Source organism: Bufo gargarizans, chromosome 5, assembly GCF_014858855.1.
Source record: "Bufo gargarizans isolate SCDJY-AF-19 chromosome 5, ASM1485885v1, whole genome shotgun sequence".
NCBI lineage: Eukaryota > Metazoa > Chordata > Amphibia > Anura > Bufonidae > Bufo > Bufo gargarizans.
Window position 1 is genome coordinate 364,275,711 of NC_058084.1, and position 18,659 is coordinate 364,294,369.

Sequence of the window (18,659 nt, forward strand, 5' to 3'; positions counted from 1 at the left end):
TGAAATGACTGAGGCTTTAGTCCCTAGAGGATATTTTTTTTTTTCATGGATATTGGTGCAGCCTACAAATTGGCTACCTCTACACAACGGAGACAGCGTCTGCACTTTATGCTTCATTGCTTTATAACATACAGACTCCTCGAGCCTTATTTTGCGTTGAGTAGGAGGTATTTCAAATTTGGAATGGATCTGTAAAACAAAAAACAAAAACATAACTCACAAAAAAAATCTAAGAAAAATGTCCGTCAGCCTAGAAGAGAGAGAAACCGCGCACAAATGTGCTTTATGTGTTTTAAACCATTTAAAGAACCAAATTTTGTTTCACCAAATTTCTGCTGGCCGTGGTCAAGGCTATTTTAGATTTCTTTTTTTATATAACTAAGTACACAGCCAGCACGTTTGTCAGCTTTTAGGCGTCTGGAAAATCCTATATCTTACAAAGTATGTATCTTATCATTCCTAATGCTTTGCTGGTCAGTTATGTGCCTCCACGAAGATCTGGATTGTTGTCTGTCACACAGATTGGATCCATTTTCTGTATTTATGTGTTTTGAAGCTGTAAATAGTCCTGGTTAGAGAGTTACAGATGAATATATGTTGGCTTCCTTGCAATATTTTAAACTGTGAAGGAAGCTGTTACAAATCGTTATTATGTATAAGAATTTAAAAAATATGTAAAGATATCCAGCTATTGAAAAAAATGTATGCTGCAGACATTTGTTACATGGAAACCTCCCAGTGCAACTGGGTCTTTTGCGGCCAAGCTGCAAACTCAGTGACTCGCTGTACAAAAGGACTTGTTGGGCAAGTAACAGCAATCGTTAAATCCAGGCAAATCCAAGAACGTTGCCCACGGCTTGTGCATATAGGTGTTCTTGGGACTACAGTTTCACCTCAGTCAGCATCCATGTATAATATTGTATTTGGGCAATATATAATGCCCCCTGAAGTGCTGAATTCAAATGAGCAGCACAAAGTGACACAAACCTGGTGGACCCTTCTGCCGTACTTCACAGATTGTCACAAACATGGCGGAAGCTCATATCGTACTTCACAGATTGTTATAAATATGGATGAAGCCTCTGCTGCACTTTATAGATTGTCACAAACAGGGACGAAGCTTCTGCCGTACTTTACAGATTGTCACAAACATGGAGGAAGCTCCTGCTGTACTTTACCGATTGTCACAAACATGGAGGAAGCTCCTGCTGTACTTTACCGATTGTCACAAACATGGAGGAAGCTCCTGCTGTACTTTACCGATTGTCACAAACATGGAGGAAGCTCCTGCTGTACTTTACCGATTGTCACAAACATGGAGGAAGCTCCTGCTGTACTTTACCGATTGTCACAAACATGGAGGAAGCTCCTGCTGTACTTTACCGATTGTCGCAAACATGGAGGAAGCTCCTGCTGTACTTTACCGATTGTCACAAACATGGAGGAAGCTCCTGCTGTACTTTACCGATTGTCGCAAACATGGAGGAAGCTCCTGCTGTACTTTACAGATTGTCACAAAGATGGAGGAAGTTTCTGGCCTGCTTCACAGATGAATGAACCCTTTGTGGATATGTGTCTCCTTTGCAAAGAAAAAAAGATACTTATAGATACTTGTGTGTTCAGCACAATACATGTGCAGCATAAAAAGTATGTAGAAATGTAATGAATAAGTTCTTAGCACTGCGCTAGGTTTTCAGCTAGAGTAGATAAGATCTGCACTTTATATTAGGAGCGAACCAGTGTTCACAGTGCTTGTCTCAGTGACCATTTTTGCAGTAGTAAGGGAGACATGTAATAACTTATCAGTTATAACAAGATCCAACTTTTAGCAGCGGTGTAAAAAAAACATTCATACCCATTTCTCCGTTTGAGTCACAGGGCTTTTTTTTTTTTTTAAACTAACATCTTTTATATTTTCATGTCCCACCATTGGGCTAATTAACTACCCAACACAGAGGGCTAATCTTTCTCAGAGCTGCTGCATTTGACCTTTAAGGTGATCTCTGTAAAAGGATACTTTTTTTTTAAACTTTGGGTAACATCCCTAAATCCTATAAAATCTGATGCAAAACTGACTTATAACTCTGTATTTATGAAAAAAAAATTGATTGTGTCTCCTTATTGGATTTATGTTTAACAGTAAAAAACACCCCTTCAGCTTAAAGAAACTTTAGGACAACACTAAAAATTGCATCATTTCCTAACTGCCATCATTTCAACCACATCAGGGTTTCTGGTTTTTGTGTTATGTAGGGTTGAACTGCAGCCTAGCACGAGGCTTCTCGGTGCCACTTAGGCGGAACCACTCTACTTACATTATGGAGTCCCTCTCTTATATTGGATTAGGCTTGAGACACATTCCCCAGTGTATGTCTTGTACATAGTGCAGGACAAGGTGGAGTGGGATGACATCAAGGAGACGTTAGATGCCATGCTAAGCCATTCACTGGCAGAACATCCAGAGAGATCTAAGAACTGTAGGCATTTTGGTTGTGGATGCGCGCCAAATATACTGGGTAAAATTGGGCAGTAGGTTTCCTAAAGAAACCACAAAGTGTAATATTCTTCACTGTGTTGCACCAAAAAGGACATGATTAAGGTTTTCTTTTGTTGTTATGTTTTGCTAATATATATTAATGTGGTAAAAAGAAGAAAAGTGTGATCAGTAATCCTTTAACCTCTTGATTGAACTCTTGTTATTAATGTTTTTATTTATTTATTGCATTTTATGTGATTCTTTTATTTCATGTGCCATACAAATTTTGTTCTCTGTGTTTCTTAATTTAGAAACAATTTATGGCCCATTACATATAACTTAGAATCGTACAGATCTCTTGTATTCTGATGCTCCGTACCTGCACACATCTTGAAGCAGGTTCGTGTTGTGATCACTCACACGTTGCAGGCAACCATTCTGTCCAGTAAAATGCAGTACTTACAGATAACCGGAGTATCAGTCATTGATATGCCTGCCATTGAATTGATTGGCTGAAGCCAAAGGGTAGGCTCAATTTAAACCGAATGGCTGCCATCAGAGATCTGAATGCACTTAGTTATGAGAGTTTGACAGCTCTAAAATATTACATCTATATTCTTTGAAATATTTCAGTATCCCACAATTAATTCAGGTGTACTATTTTCATAACAATCTTCTGTAAGTTTTCCTTTATTAGCCTGTTGACAAGTTTAAAGGGGTGTTCCAGGCAGAGAAAACTCTTCCCTGTTAAATATATATATATATATATATATATATATATATAAAAAGAAAGCACCGCAGCACATCCGTTGGTGAAAATAGTGGATCTTTATTCACCCAGGTGATGTTTCAGTCCGCTTACTGGGACCTTTCTCAAGGTCCCAGTAAGCGGACTGAAACGTCACCTGGGTGAATAAAGATCCACTATTTTCACCAACGGATGTGCTGCGGTGCTTTCTATTTTTGTATCACATACCTTGGTTAGGTGTTTTATCGCTGGCACCCAATCCTCTATTACTAGGAGTGCTGCCCTGAATTATCGTTATTATAAATATATATATATATATATATATATATAACTGAAGCACTTACTAATGTACTTGTTTGGCAACTGAGCTTTTCTTCAAGATTTTATTTCCCCCTTCCCCAGGCAGAAAGTTTGTTAGCTTTTGATTTCACACTAACTGTTGTCTCAGCCTCCCTGTTTTGAGAGGAGACGATACGTCGTTGCACTTCCCCCAGCCCCTTCCCTTCTGGTTCATGTCAGAGTTGAACTTTAAAGATTGTTCAGGAGAGGTCAGAAAGAAACTGGAGACCGAGCCATCAGATAAGCACTCTGATGGATTTATCACAGAGTGGTATTCTGCATCTGCAGAAGACAATCAAACCATTCTTTTTTTTTTTTCATAAAAACCTATTATAGCCTAAAATATATTGAAATCAATAAAAAAAATAGGCTTAAACTTTAAATGTGTCATTGAGAACATTGACACATGTTATAGGTATGGCCGTTTAATTAAACTACTGGTGGCTTTCCAGCTACTTCTGAATATTCTTTTGCCCATACAAAAAATGAAGGACTTATTTTATGGGATGTATTACCCTGATAAGTTATGTTCACAGATATATTCCCCAAGAATCGGCGATATCACTAGTTCACAAAATGGGCGCTTCTACTGGGTATTGGTAGTAGGTTAACTCTATGGCAATCCATGCTCATAAGCCTCATACATGACCTCACAAGTCAAAGGAGCCATATTTTATATTAGACCATTTCTAGGACACAGGTTATTCCTCTTATCACATGCCTAACGGAATCTTAGTTGTTTATTGCCTAGTTTAAATATCTCAGGAAGTGTTTGGTCACTCAGATGCCTGGACATTATGTCCAAAAGTTTAAGAAACAAAACAAAAAAGACCCTCTTAATCCCAGGCATCAATTATGGTTAAAGGGGTTGTCCACGTTCAGAGCTGAACCCGGACATACCCTTATTTTCGCCCAGGCAGCACCCCTGATGTTGGCATCGGAGCTCTGAACCCGGACAACCCCTTTAAGAGAGAATGAAATTCTAGAACTGCTGCTAAAACTGATGTTAGGATTTTATACCCAGTTTACTGTTGCTATCTAGTGTGCAGTAGTCACTCCACTTATAGTATTTAGCTAACACCCCTCAGAGCCCAGCCTTTCTACAACTGTCTTGGTTTTCATAGTCCTACCTCTCTCAACTTTGCCAGTCTTTTTTTAGTTTTTTCATGGGGCCTCATCTGGACCCAAACCTTCTGAGCACTCCTTTAAGGCTCGGGCTGCTGGACAATGTGTTGCATGACCGAAAGAAGACTTAGAAAAGTCATGCAACCAAAAACATTTGTGCAACTTGTCTGTCATTTGCTGTCGCACAACTATTTTAATTGATTCGGCTGTAAAACTACAATCAGATTGCAGTGAAGCCACAGCTGCATGCATCTTTGAATGTGGTCTATGATGACAAAGTGACATGCGAACAAAAATCCTACACTGATGGATTTTTTGCATCTCGCATTACATTGTCATGGCATGTCACATTTTGCATCGTGACTGTGACAATCTTTAGATGTGATGCTGCAGTGAGACATTGTAATATTCATGTCTAGTGACACAAGTTGACGTGTAGTCCCTGCCTAAGTTGTTTGTGAGTGTGTACATGCCTACGATGGGTGCTAGAATATTTTCTGTGGTTTCTCCTGAAAGCAAACTAAATAGGTTCTCCACATCTTCACATGGACAATGGCATGGTGTGTCTGCCAAGCTTCTTAAGCTTCTTTTCTCTATGTTGCATTGTTTTGTCTGACAAACCAGTTACTAATACTAACAACAAAAGTTTGTCAAAGAGGTTGTCCCAGCTCACCATTTCCATGAGGAGATGGGACTAAGCACCAGCCCTGGAGGCCAGGCTTATGGAAATAGCCAAGCGAGTCACCACCACTCCACTGCTTCTGTAACTACCAGAGTAGCTTGTTGTGCTTCTCGGTTTTTGCCTGGCCGTTTATCCCAACTTCCATCTCAGCTTAAGGCCTGGATCCCTCCTGAGAGCAGGAGCGCACGGCGTCACTGGTTGCTATGACGCCGTGCGCTCCCTGCTGCCGCCGCAATACAGTAATACACTGGTATGATCTATACCAGTGTATTACTGTACTGTGCCGGCAGCAGGGAGCGCACGGCGTCATAGCAACCAGTGACGCCGTGCTCTCAGGAGGGATCCAGGCCGCCGTTCCACGGCCGTGAAACACGGCCGTGTGCATGGGCCCTAAGGCAAAGAGGCAATTAAATAAGGACAGTGAAAGGGCAAAGGACTAAAACTTTGTTTTTCTCTACCTCTTATTGCTATTTTACTATTGATGTGAAATAATTAATGACAGTGGAGATCCTCTTTAATGAAGGAGAGCTGCTGTGTCCATATTGCTTGGTAGTGGACAAGTGAAATGTCAGCACAGCATGACTTAGTTTCTAAAGTTTTGTGCTTATTTTATTCTGTGGGCCCTACAATTCGGTCAGACTGCTATGTAATTATGCTGCTTTAGACACAGTGCAAGGTTATGTTAATGGCAATTATAAATGTGTTTGTTGCATGTAGACACAAAAATAAGGACTCCAGAAGATTATAACCTGTATATCGAAGCAGTATGGAATTAGGAATTGCTGTAACTTTTTTTTATCAGAATATTTTTATATTGCTTTATTAACAGAAGACATATAGACACATACACGCATGCACAAAATAAAAATCACAATAAATCTCTCAAATGCATTTCTCAGTGTTTGCAATGTTTATACGTACAAGATAAAGCCTTAATTTGCATTACAGTACTAATTTAACAATGCATTGAAATCATGGTAAAATTCTACTGTATTTCCACTAGCTTGGATACGGCACGTGAAAAACAACATCATGTTAATACTGTACAGTAATGTAGGTTAAGCTTATACCTGCTTGGATTGGCTGAGGCTACATGCTTATGGCATAGGGAAGAGAAAAGCCTTATCTACTAGAGCAGATGTACTTTTATGACTTCTGAGTTTGAGTGATGGCCAGGAGCTACATTCACGTCAAAATGAGGAAGACAAAACCATTGCATTTTAATTTCCAGATTGATATTTCAGCTTTAAATTATATTCAATAATGCTGATACTTTACCCCCTCTCTGACAATATTTAGGGGGTAGGATATGTATGTGTTATTCATGATTAAGTGTCAATGAATGCAACAAACATGGCAGATCAGAGTAGTCATCAACATAAAAGAGAGAAGATACCATAGAATTTAGCAACACAAGTAATGAATACTTGGTATTTTCCTGATGTGTACCACAAATATGTAGTGCTCCTTGTTGTTGAAGTGTGATTCTGTATGTTGTAATAGATAATGCTAAAATAGGGAAAGTCCAAAGTCTAATTCTTAATACACTCCTCAATATTGAAATTGAAACACCAAGAAGGACAAGCCATTAGGTTATGCAAATCGTGGAGGTAGCAGATGTACAATCTGCAGATAAAAAATCAAGTCATATGGAATGATTGCGTGATGCCCCCTGTTCCATCAACGTTGCACCGCTCAACGGTATCACCGATTGTTGCAAATTGAGAGGACAGAATCCTTGGACTGAGAGACCTTGCTTTATCACTCCAGCAGATCTCTACTTTCTTTGGCCGAGATGTCAGCACTGTTCCAATGTTGTGTGTCTCAGTGGTTGAGACAACGACGACGAACTGGACTGACAGAAAGAGGTGCACAGAAGTGAACCTCTGCACAAACAAATCATCTGATTAGAAGAATGGGGCGTAGTGATCCTTTCTGTACTGTAAGTACAGTTGGACATCATATCCCAAGTCTTTGGTGGCAACCATTGTCTACACAATCCATCAGAAGGTTTTTGCACAAGATTGGGCTATAAGCCAGACATCCAGTTACAGATGCTTTGTTGACCTTATGCCACTTCCCTCAAAGGCCATCATGGTGCACAGCAAGATGGCACTGGAGGCGGGAATGGAGGTCTATCCTCTTCAATGATAAGTCCTGCTTTTATGTCGAATGCAATGATAAACAGAGATTGGTCTGGAGACTATGAGGGTAACTCCATGAAGAGGCATTCATAAGGGAATGTCACAACAAGCTTATTCTTGGGATTATGATGTATGGTAACCTGACCCTCTAGTCTTCATTTCAGATACACTAACAGCTCAGCATTATATTGATTTAGTTGTGGAACCAGTGGCTTTCTCCAAAGTGTCCCACAAACCATTTTTCAACAGGACTACTCCAGGCTGCATGTTGCTTGTGCTACTGTGAGCAGCGCGTGGGCCTAAACCTGCTACCATGGCCTGCAGCTGGACATGTCTTCCATTGAGCACATCTGGGACATCATTATTCAGCAATTGCAAAAGGGAACTGCCCGTAGCAGATCTTGATAATTTGCATGCCAAAGTGCATTCATCATGGCAGAACAATTCTCACACAACCATTAATAACCTCACTGATAGCATGCCAAGGTGTGTAAGTTCATATATTTTTGTGCCTGACACTCATACTCAATTTAAAAAAAAAATGGAGATGGCAGAACAACAGATGTTTTGAATATTTAGTTTCCATTTTTATCATTTGCATATCATTAACATGTCTTTCGATCCTGTGATTTCCATAATTCCATGACTTTTCCCTCTTGGTGTTGCAATTTCACTGTTGAGGAGTGTATCTTTGCATGTGAAGTGGGCATCCATGCAAAGTCTAATGCCAGCATCTATAACCCGCCAACTGGGGTTTGCTTATAGGAGAACTCCCATATGACTTAAATAAAATCCTGCTGGAAAGTTTTTAACATGAAAAAGAATGCATATTTTATTCTTGTGCTGATTGAATTTACAAACCTTTATGAAAAAAGTGTATGTGCCCGAGTGCTCTTCTGTACTCTGGCAGGTCAGTGGTGCCATGAAGGCCAGGTTCTCTTCCGTATTTTCTTTCCTTTTCTGAATTATGGTACAAAAGAACGTTGGAATCTGTAAAACTTGGATTCTGATTAGTTGCGCTGAGGCACATTGTCCCCATGACAACAATAAACTGCCAGAGTTCAGGAACAGGCAGTATTGCCATGAGGACGTAAAGTGAAGAAGCTTTTCATACAGGAAATCTGTAACTTCAACTCAGAAAACTGTGCAAGAACAAAGTATTTATTTTAAAAAAATCATGTTTTTTTGCATAGATTTTAAGGTAGTTCTCTGGTAAATGTTCTCCACCTAAATTTATACTCACAAATACCTAATAGAAAGCATGTTGAGTACTTCAAGCTATATTGCCCCTTCGTTATGCAGTACTACTTGGGCTTTGAAATGATGACCGAGATGGCAGCAGAGAAGGGGAAGTGTAGCTTGGAAGCAGTTAGATCAGGCCGTTCTTCGTCTCAGCCTGTTATTAAGCACATTATTCTAAAAAGACATTTAGATGGAGAACCTCTTAAATACTTATTTTTAGCTTCATTCTGTATCATTGAAAAGAGTAGGTAAAAGGATTTTTAAATGGCACTTCAGCAGGATCCATTATGCCGTGGAGCTTTGCACTAGCTAACAATAATCTGTTTCATGTCATAGGGGTGCTGAAATTATTGATACCTCTACCAGAAGAATTAACTCAAATATTGTGTTGTCCTATATACTGTACTGTTGATTTCCACAAATGAACACAATCATGTCCCGAGCTGCATTTCTGAGAGATTTTGTACTGTACTACAGTAAAATGACCATTATTGCCTGCAAAGATTCAATAAGATATAAGTCTCTATATAGACATTTGTTAGTATAGAAGTGATCCTAGGCTGCATAAGGCTGTGTGCTTTACTGTGGACCCTCTAGCAAGTAGGAAAGTCACGTCCATCCTTTTCTCCACTTTAACTGAATGTATATATTTTTTTTTAGTATAGCGTAGATCCTATTGTCTCAAAATATGGTGAAAGAATTTGTATTGATATGTCTGTGCTGATTGATGAATTGCTCCTAAAAACGCTAAAAAGGTGGAGAGGTGATATGTTTGAATGAACCACTTTAACAATCATTGTGGAAAAAAATGGTTGGGGCAAAAGAAAATGGTGCAAAATGTTTCAACCTGGACATGTAATCCATTAGTTGTAATTTCCTGCTACATGGAGATGTCTGTAAAAGTATATGTTGTTAGCCTTTTCAAATAAACAAGTTTATACAACGTGTGTCTGTCGTAGATTTATGCCCATCGATTATCTCTAAAGAAGACATGATGCATCAAAATTCTGAAATAAACTGTAAGTGTAACTGGAACAATACAGTGCAGGTTCTGCATACACATTAAAAAGTCAGGAGCGGTCATCCTGATGACAGATAATCTTTCAGGAAAAGGATATGTCAAAGTAGATTCATTCATCCATCAGTTTCATAAGTATAGGGGGGGGGGGGGGGGTGCAGTCAAAAATAGGCCTACTGTATGTTTTCTCCAAACCCTTTGGAAGCTCATTGGTACATCTTCATTCCTGGTGGAAATGAAGTTGATCGTGATAAATTTCCATGATTTTTGGATTACATTTTTTAACTTTGTGTTGGTCCTTAGGTCAGTGTTGATGGTTGTATTACAACATTCAACAGACTGGCTAATGTTATTTAAGGGGGGTCATTTATTAAGAGGTGATTTTCATATGCCAGTCTTAATAACAAGTGCACTGGAGAAAGAGGCATCTAATTTAGTAAGAGGGCCAGACCTCTTAATAAATATATCACATCTTCAGGCAGTCAGTGCACCAGAAAAGCAAATCTATACCAGCTATAACCTGGTATAAAATTGTGTTATAATTTACACTGGTTTCTGGCTCCTACAAAGCCCATCCCACTATTTCAAAAGTGGCAAGGACATGGTAAAATTAAAAAAAGTCATACATTTTTGCAAAAAATTTTCACTTTTAGTACAACAGCCCTAGTCTTTGACAAATTCCCTCCATTGTCCTAAGTCCATTGTAAAAGAAGCAGTGAACAAGAATATTGTGTATGGCTTGATTGCAAGGTAGGGGCAACCAGATTCCAAGAAGACTATTACTGCATGGTCAGAGTTTGCTGAAGATAAACCTTCTTGGAGCCCCTTAATGTTTTGGTCTCCTTAATGTACACACAATCCCAAAAATGATGTCCTCATAACTGGTGTGCACATCATGTACAGTGAGGAACAGAAGTATTTGAACACCCTGTGATTTTGCAAGTTCTCCCACTTGAAAATCATGGAGGGGTCTGAAATTCACATTGTAGGTGCATTCCCACTCTGAATACAGAATATTTTTTTTTTTCCAGGAAATCACATTGTATGATTTTTCAAGAATGTATTTGTCTTGCACTGCTGAACATGAGTATTTGAACACCTGAGAAAATCTGTGTTAATATTTGGTACAGAAGCTTTTGTTTGCAATTACAGGGGTCAAACGTTTCCTGTAGTTCTTGACCAGGTTTGCACGCACTGCAACAGGGATTTTGACCCACTCCTCCACACAGATCTCCTCTAGATCTGTCAGGTTTCGGGGCTGTCGCTGATCAACACAGAGTTTCAGCTCCCTCCAAAGATGTTCTATTGAATTTAGGTCTGTTGACCGGCTAGGCCACTCCAGAACCTTGATATGCTTCTTACGGAGCTTGGTTATCCTGGCTGTGTGCTTTGGGTCGTTGTCATGTTGGAAGACCCAGCCACGACCCATCTTCAATGCTCTGACTGAGGGAAGGAGGTTGTTGCTCAAAATCTCACAATAAATGGCCCCATTCATCCTCTTCTTAATACAGGGCAGTCATCCTGTCCCCTTCGCAGAAAAGCACCCCCAAAGCAGGATCTTACCACCCCCATGCTTCACAGTAGGGATGGTGTTCTTGGGATGCAACTAATCCTTATTTTTCCTCTAAACACGACGAGTGAAGTTTAGACCAAATAGTTCTACTTTGGTCTCATCTGACAACATGACTTTCTCCCATGCCTCCTCTGGATCATCCAGATGGTCATTGGCAAACTTCAGACGGGCCTGGACATGTGATGACTTGAGCAGGGGAAGCTTCCGTGCTATGCATGATTTTAAACCATGACGGCGTAGTGTTCTACCGACAGCGACCTTTGAAACTTTGGTCCCAGCTCTTTTCATGTCATTGACCAGCTCCTCCCTTGTAGTTCTGGGCTGATTCCTCACCTTTCTTATCATCAGTGATACCCCACGCGGTGAGATCTTTCATGGAGCCCCAGTCCGAGGGATACTGACAGTCATCTTTAGCCTTCCATTTTCTAACAATTGCTCCAACAGTTGATCTATTTTCACCAAGCTGCTTGGCAATTGCCCCGTAGCCCTTTCCAGCCTTGTGGAGGTCCACAATTTTGTCTCTGGTGTCTTTTGACAACTCTTTGGTCTTGCCCATGGTAGTAGTTGGCGTCTGACTGACTGTGGGGTGGACAGGTGTCATTAAAGAGATCAGACAGGTGCTACTAACTTAGATTAATAAGTGGAGTAGAGGTGGACTTTTTAAAGGTACAGTAACAGGTCTTTGAGAGCCAGAATTCTTGCTGTTTCTCAGGTGTTCAAATACTTATGTTCAGAAGTGCAAGACAAATACATTCTTTAGAAATCATACAATGGGATTTCCAGATTTTTTTTAAAAAAATTCTGTCTCTCAGAGTGGGAATGCACCTACAATGGGAATTTCAGACCCCTCATGATTTCTAAGAGGGAGAACTTGCAAAATCGCAGGGTGTTCAAATACTTCTGTTCCTTACGCTATACTGCAACGTCACAGCATAGGAAAATAAACATATAGTGACATCACAAACAGGTTAAGAGCTATCCTGGATAAGAGCTTATTTACAGCAATTGGCAGTAGCCATCACTTTACCTCCAAGGAACGAGCAGCCAATTGTCGGCAGTGTAAATGCGCCTAAGGGTCCATTTACATGTCCGTATGAATGGGCCCGGATCCGTTCCGCAATTATGTGGAACTGGTGCAGACCCATTCATTTTCAATGGGGCCAGAAAAGATGCGGACAGCACACAGTGTGCTGTCCGCATTCGCATTTCCGGTCTGCGGCTCTGCGAAAAAATAGAGCATGTCCTATTCTTGTCCGCAGCTGTGGACAAGAATAGGAATCCTCTTTATAGTGCCGGCGATGTGCGGTGTCAGTGTTTTGCGGACCGCAAAACACGACGGATGTCTGAATAGACCCTTGAGGGTACGACCAGATGAAGATGTCGTGCTGCAGTTGGGATATGGCTCCTTGGGGCTGTACAAGTCACAGCATCATCATATTAACTAATAACAACCGCATTATTTATTTGGTTTTTATTGTTAATGGCTGTAAGATTTTGTGGGTTACTGTCCAGCCATTAACAATGAAGACCAAATAAACAGTGGGTTTCTAATTATTTATTATAATGCTGCTATGACTCATACAGCCACATGGTAATCAGACCATCCCAACCACGGAAAAGCCATTCCCTGTACCCTTAGGTTGCTATCATACCCAGTTTTGTGTTACGTGTTTTTTTAGGTTAGAGCAAGCCTCAAAAATGCTTGATTGTTTTGCATTTTTTTGTAGCAGCTTTTGAGGTGTTTTGCCCATATAGTGTGTTTTACAGTAAATGTACTGTATGACTGTTTAGCACTTACTGTTCTCTGTCTTCCCAACAGTAACCAAGGACAGTACTTGGAAGATAGAGAACAGCGCTGCAGCGAACAGTAAGTGCTAAACACAGGCATACAGTACACTTAGTGTCAGCGTTGATTGCTACAGTCCCACTCCCCTATATCTTCCCAGTAAGTTTTATGGTTAGTGCTGCAAAGATAGGGATAGAAGCAGGTCTGCAGCATTCAGTGCTAACAGAAGATATAGGCAGGGACTTTTAGCATAACTCATAATAAACTCCCTATTAAAATAGGTTAGTTACACATAGGGAGGCAGTTGCTGTGGCAGACAGAGCAGAGGCAAGCTGAGAAGCCTGTCTCTGCATCTTCCAGAAAGCTGTATTCAGTGCTCAGCAGAATGCTGAAAATAGATTTTCCACGCCCAGGGGACACATTAGAGGCATGGGCTAAATAAAATTATACATATTTCCCTAATAAAGTATTTTCTAAATTTTAACATGACTGTGCCTACTCATTTAAAAAAAAAAGTTGAAATGACAATTACACTTTCATCTTCATTTTCTTGTGGTTTTGCATTAAAGGGGTTGTGCCATAAATTATTTTTCACTCTAAAGTTGATTTTTATTAATTCCTCCTTGGATTGTTTTTTTTCTTTTAAATTTACTAGAGATGAGTGAACCAGTCAATATCGTTTCGGGTCCGATTCGCCAATTTTCTTTTTTTAATTTCAATTTGGACCTGAATCGGTTGCTCCAATTGCCCTGAAAGTTGGTATATAACCCCCTTTAGCCTCCTAGGACTCATAATTTTTAGGAAAACTTGTTATCTCTTTGTTTTCTCTCTCTTGTCCCCAAGCTCTGGCACGCAATGACGGCAATAGTAAATGATGTCTCAGTGACACTGACATCCATAGCTATGGGTTAAAGATGCTATAACTGACATTATCTCTGGGATAGCCTGACGCGGGTTTGAGGTGAATAATAATATGTCATCAGCAAAGGCTAGTAGTTAATTTCAACTGGTCCTGTATGAATACCATGGATAAAGGGATTGTAGGACTCTAATTGAAGGATCTAGGGCTAAATTAAATAAGGCTACACTTTCACACTAGCGTTTTAGTTTTCCGGTGATGAGATCCGTCCCCATTCATTGTCAATAGGGACAAAACTGAACTGAACAGAAGAAAATGCTCCAAAATGCATCCCGTTCCGTTTAGTTGTGTTCCCATACCAGAGAGCAAACCGCAACATGTTGTAGCTTTTCGTCCTGGAATGCGGAGCAAGATGGCATGACCCCCAATGCAAATCAATGGGGATGGATCTGTTTTCTCTAACACAATCTGCTACAATAAAAAAATGGATCTTTCCTCTATTGACTTTCAATAGAGTTCATGACGGATCCGTCTTGGCAATGTTAAAGATAATACAACCGGATCCATTCATAACGAATGCAGCTGGTTGTGTTATCAGTAACGTAAGCGTTTTTGCTGAACCCTGCCGGATCCAGTGAAAACACTAGTGTGAAAGTAGCCTTACAGTGGGGATAATGGCCATCCCTGTCTCGTTCCTCTGCCCACTTCAAATGAGGAGGAGCAAAAAGAGTTAGCCCATATTGTAGAGCGGGGATTATGGTACATCATCTGGACAGGAGTACAGAACATGGGGCCAAAGTGTCGTAACCGGAGGATTTCCTGTAGATATCTCCATGACACTCGATTGAAAGCCTTGTCAGCATCTAGGCTAACTAGGATACTCTTAGTTTGTCAATGTACTCTGCTTGATGATATCGCCCCAATCGCCGTTCGGATATTGTAGGTAATAGATCCCCATACCATAAACCTGTTTGTGAAGGGTGTATGATATCTGAGAGAATTGTTTGATGTCTGTTTGCCAATATTTTAGTGAATATTTTAAAATCTGTATGATGTGCCAGCTCTTGAAAGGAAAGTATTCCTACAGAAGGTTTAGTGGCCATACCAAAAAGGATTTGTAGAATATTTTGTCAAAGAAAGGTAATGCACTTATATTGAGCCTACAGACATCTCTGCATGTAGTGGGAATAATAAGCTTCAGGCGTCCCATTATATAAAAAGGACAGACAGGATCCACTGTCCAATATACAAGTAGGCCAGGAAAGTAAAGATTGCACTGTTTGATTAAAAAAGAGAGAGACCAGCCCCCCATGCATAACCTTGGAAATGCATATGCCAACTGTGAAGTTGCATTTGATGTGAACAATGCCACTGTAACTCATCCGTTAACTGCCGCAGTAAGGAACGGTGAACTTGTTGCACTAAAACCTGGTCTCATCTTTGTACGTCACTATACTACAGTTTTCATCATTATATCACTGCACGGTCTTAGGGAGTGTGGGGGAGGGTATCCATCATGATTACTACAATGCCTATCTGCCCTACTACTCCTATCCGCTCTGGTCCCACTATGCCACCTCCCCATTATCTACTTCACTCAGCCCCGTGGAGTTCAGGACTATATTACCAGGCCACATCTCAGGCCTCGAGGTAACGAGATGACACTGTAACTATACATGTCTAACCAGTCCACCAAGACAGAGAAACTTCTCAGTCCTGCAATAGGCCCTAACTGCAAACTTCCTCCAGGTTGGAGCACAATACAGCTAAACCCACCACGGACCAAACTGAGTATTCGAGCAGTTAGCACCACTTCAGAAGGATCAGTGACAGGACCACTTCTTCTACAACCAACCTCAATCAGCCCACAGACCACTGCCGTTGACTTTGTTAGTTCACCATGTCCTTCCTGCTTCAGGCTCTGCTTGGCAAAGCAGCCATACTGCTCTTGGCTCACTCTTTGCAGGCGGACCATCCCTCAGGTACACACGGGCCTCCTGTCATAACTACCAACTTCTTGTCCACTAGCTCCTTAGTCACAGCCTCAAAGTCTCCCCCACCTCTTTGCACTGAGACAAGCCTGCCCCCATTGGTGTCAAGGTCCAGGCCAATAACTTGTACAGACCTTCAGCACTTTAGCACCACATGTATTTGATACCCCCTCCTCTAATTGCCTCAAACATATCTTTCATGTGCTCTCTTTCTGTGTTATTTCATATGTAATAGTGTGGAGTCTATCACGTGCAGCAAATCTAAATGTGTATCTTTTTAGTTGTAGCAGTGATAAAGCAGTGTGCAGTGTTCTACATCTGATAGACTTGACACTGCTACATCAGTACTAGATGTGCTTAGTGGACACCTCTCTCTCGAGAAGATTCAGAGCAGCAGTGACCTGGACAGCACCAGGGGGATCACTTATGTTTTTCAGCCACTAAGACGCCATCTGACCTCTTTGAAACATAAGGGGTTCTCTAGAATTTTTATATTGATGGACTATCCTTAGGATATGCCATCAATATCAGATCAGTGAGGGTCCGACACAACGCCCCTCACGATCAGCTGTTGGGGGGTAGCTTAAGAGGCGGAACTACATAGCTCCATCCACCGTGTAGAGGATGGAACTGACTACAGCAGTGCTTCTCCCATTCAATCAGATATTCCCTAACAGCTGATTGGTGGGGGTGCGGGTTGTCAGACCCCCATCAATCTGATTTTAATGACCTACCAAAAGGATAGGCCATGAATATGAAAATCCCAAAAAACACTTTAAGAATTTCAAAATCCTAAGGTGACCCTATACTTCTCATTTCTTTTTTTAGCAGCTGGAAGAAATGGAGAAATCAGATTCCCAGAAGATTACTCCTCGGCACATCTGCAGACATGGGATACGTTCTGGTAGCCTGTGCTTGCTTGTGAAAGTGCAGAATGTATCCCGCAGTAAATAACAGCCTGTATTCTGCAGTTTTACAATGAGGGGTATATCATTTCCTAACCACTGCTTCCTCCATTATCTGATTGCTTCCCGCTCATAAAGGGAGAGATTAGATAATAGATGTATATTAGGGAAGTTCTCTATTTAATTATCTAACAAATAAGTGAAGGTTTATAAGAAGAGCTCGTCTCCTTGGCTTTTGAAGAAGACGACACTGGGGACATTTACTACATTTATCAGAACACTACACACGTGGAGATAAAGACACGGACAAAAAGCTATAAGGGAGGGGGCAAAAACATAGCATTTTATTTCTAGTTAAGTTATAGGAGGTGGGATTTCTATGAGGGGGAATTTTAAGGCTTAGTTGATACAGAGGAAGGTGAAAACCCCTAAGAGGAAAGAGCCATTTATACTTATGTAAGGGGGAAAATTCCTTCCTGACCCCAAATATGGTGATCAGAGTAAATCCCAGTAAAGCTATTATCTAACCTGATCTGATTTCTATAAATGTTATATTAAGATTAATTATCATTTTCTAATTATCTTTTATTACTATTTACTGTATGTTTATCTGTGACATGTAAAATCTATAAAACGAAACCTATTTATTGACTGTTGATCTGGAGCAGTGGCCTAGCATGGGTTGCCATGTATTGTGCCCCCCCAACCTGTGGACAAGCCCCTTTTTACAGATAATGTAGTAGATGTCACCTGCAGTCCTATGTAACACTACAGATAACACAGTGATAACTCTGAGTACAGATAATGTAGTAGATGTCACCTGCAGTCCTATGTAACACTACAGATAACACAGTGATAACTCTGAGTACAGATAATGTAGTAGATGTCACCTGCAGTCCTATGTAACACTACAGATAACACAGTGATAACTCTGAGTACAGATAATGTAGTAGATGTCACCTGCAGTCCTATGTAACACTACAGATAACACAGTGATAACTCTGAGTACAGATAATGTAGTAGATGTCACCTGCAGTCCTATGTAACACTACAGATAACACAGTGATAACTCTGAGTACAGATAATGTAGTAGATGGGTGTGAGGCCCCAGAATTCAGAAGACACACAGTGTGATCTGAAGTCTGTGGCCAGGATGCGGCAGGGTGGGCCAAATTCTATATACACCCCTCAACCCTACCGTTCAACACAGATATGTGGATGGACATTATTATATACAGTAGAATACAGCACCACATACGGTACCTCATCCATCCAGTGACATATCCTGTGATGTAGACTTTCCATAACGTCTTCATTCAGTGATAAGACCGCCATGATACCGTCTTTCAGCCGTGTCTCGTCTCTACAGAGTTTCACAGAAAACATTTTAGATTCCTTACTTTACATTATTCTCTACTATCCTCAATTATCATTATACACAGGGTGCAATTATATATCATAATAATACAGAAGGGGCATTATATATACTAATAATACAGAGGGGGCCATTATATATTATAATAATATGACAGGGCCATTATATATTATAATAATACAGAGGCGGCCATTATATATACTAATAATACAGAGGGGGCCATTATATATTATAATAATATGACAGGGCCATTATATATTATAATAATACAGAGGCGGCCATTATATATACTAATAATACAGAGGGGCCATTATATATTATAATAATACAGAGGGGCCATTATATATACTAATAATACAGAGGGGGGCTATTATATATTCTAATAATACAGAGGGG

The 18,659-nt window shown here is 40.4% G+C and overlaps 1 long non-coding RNA gene across 1 annotated transcript; it reads right to left on the minus strand.

Moving 5' to 3' along the window:
• Positions 1–26: 26 nt before the first annotated feature.
• On the minus strand, positions 27–18,194 carry LOC122937869. Its single transcript, XR_006389935.1, has 2 exons — positions 18,152–18,194; positions 27–1,579 (listed from the first exon to the last, which is right to left on the minus strand). It is a non-coding gene; the product is annotated as an uncharacterized LOC122937869 (long non-coding RNA).
• Positions 18,195–18,659: the final 465 nt, after the last annotated feature.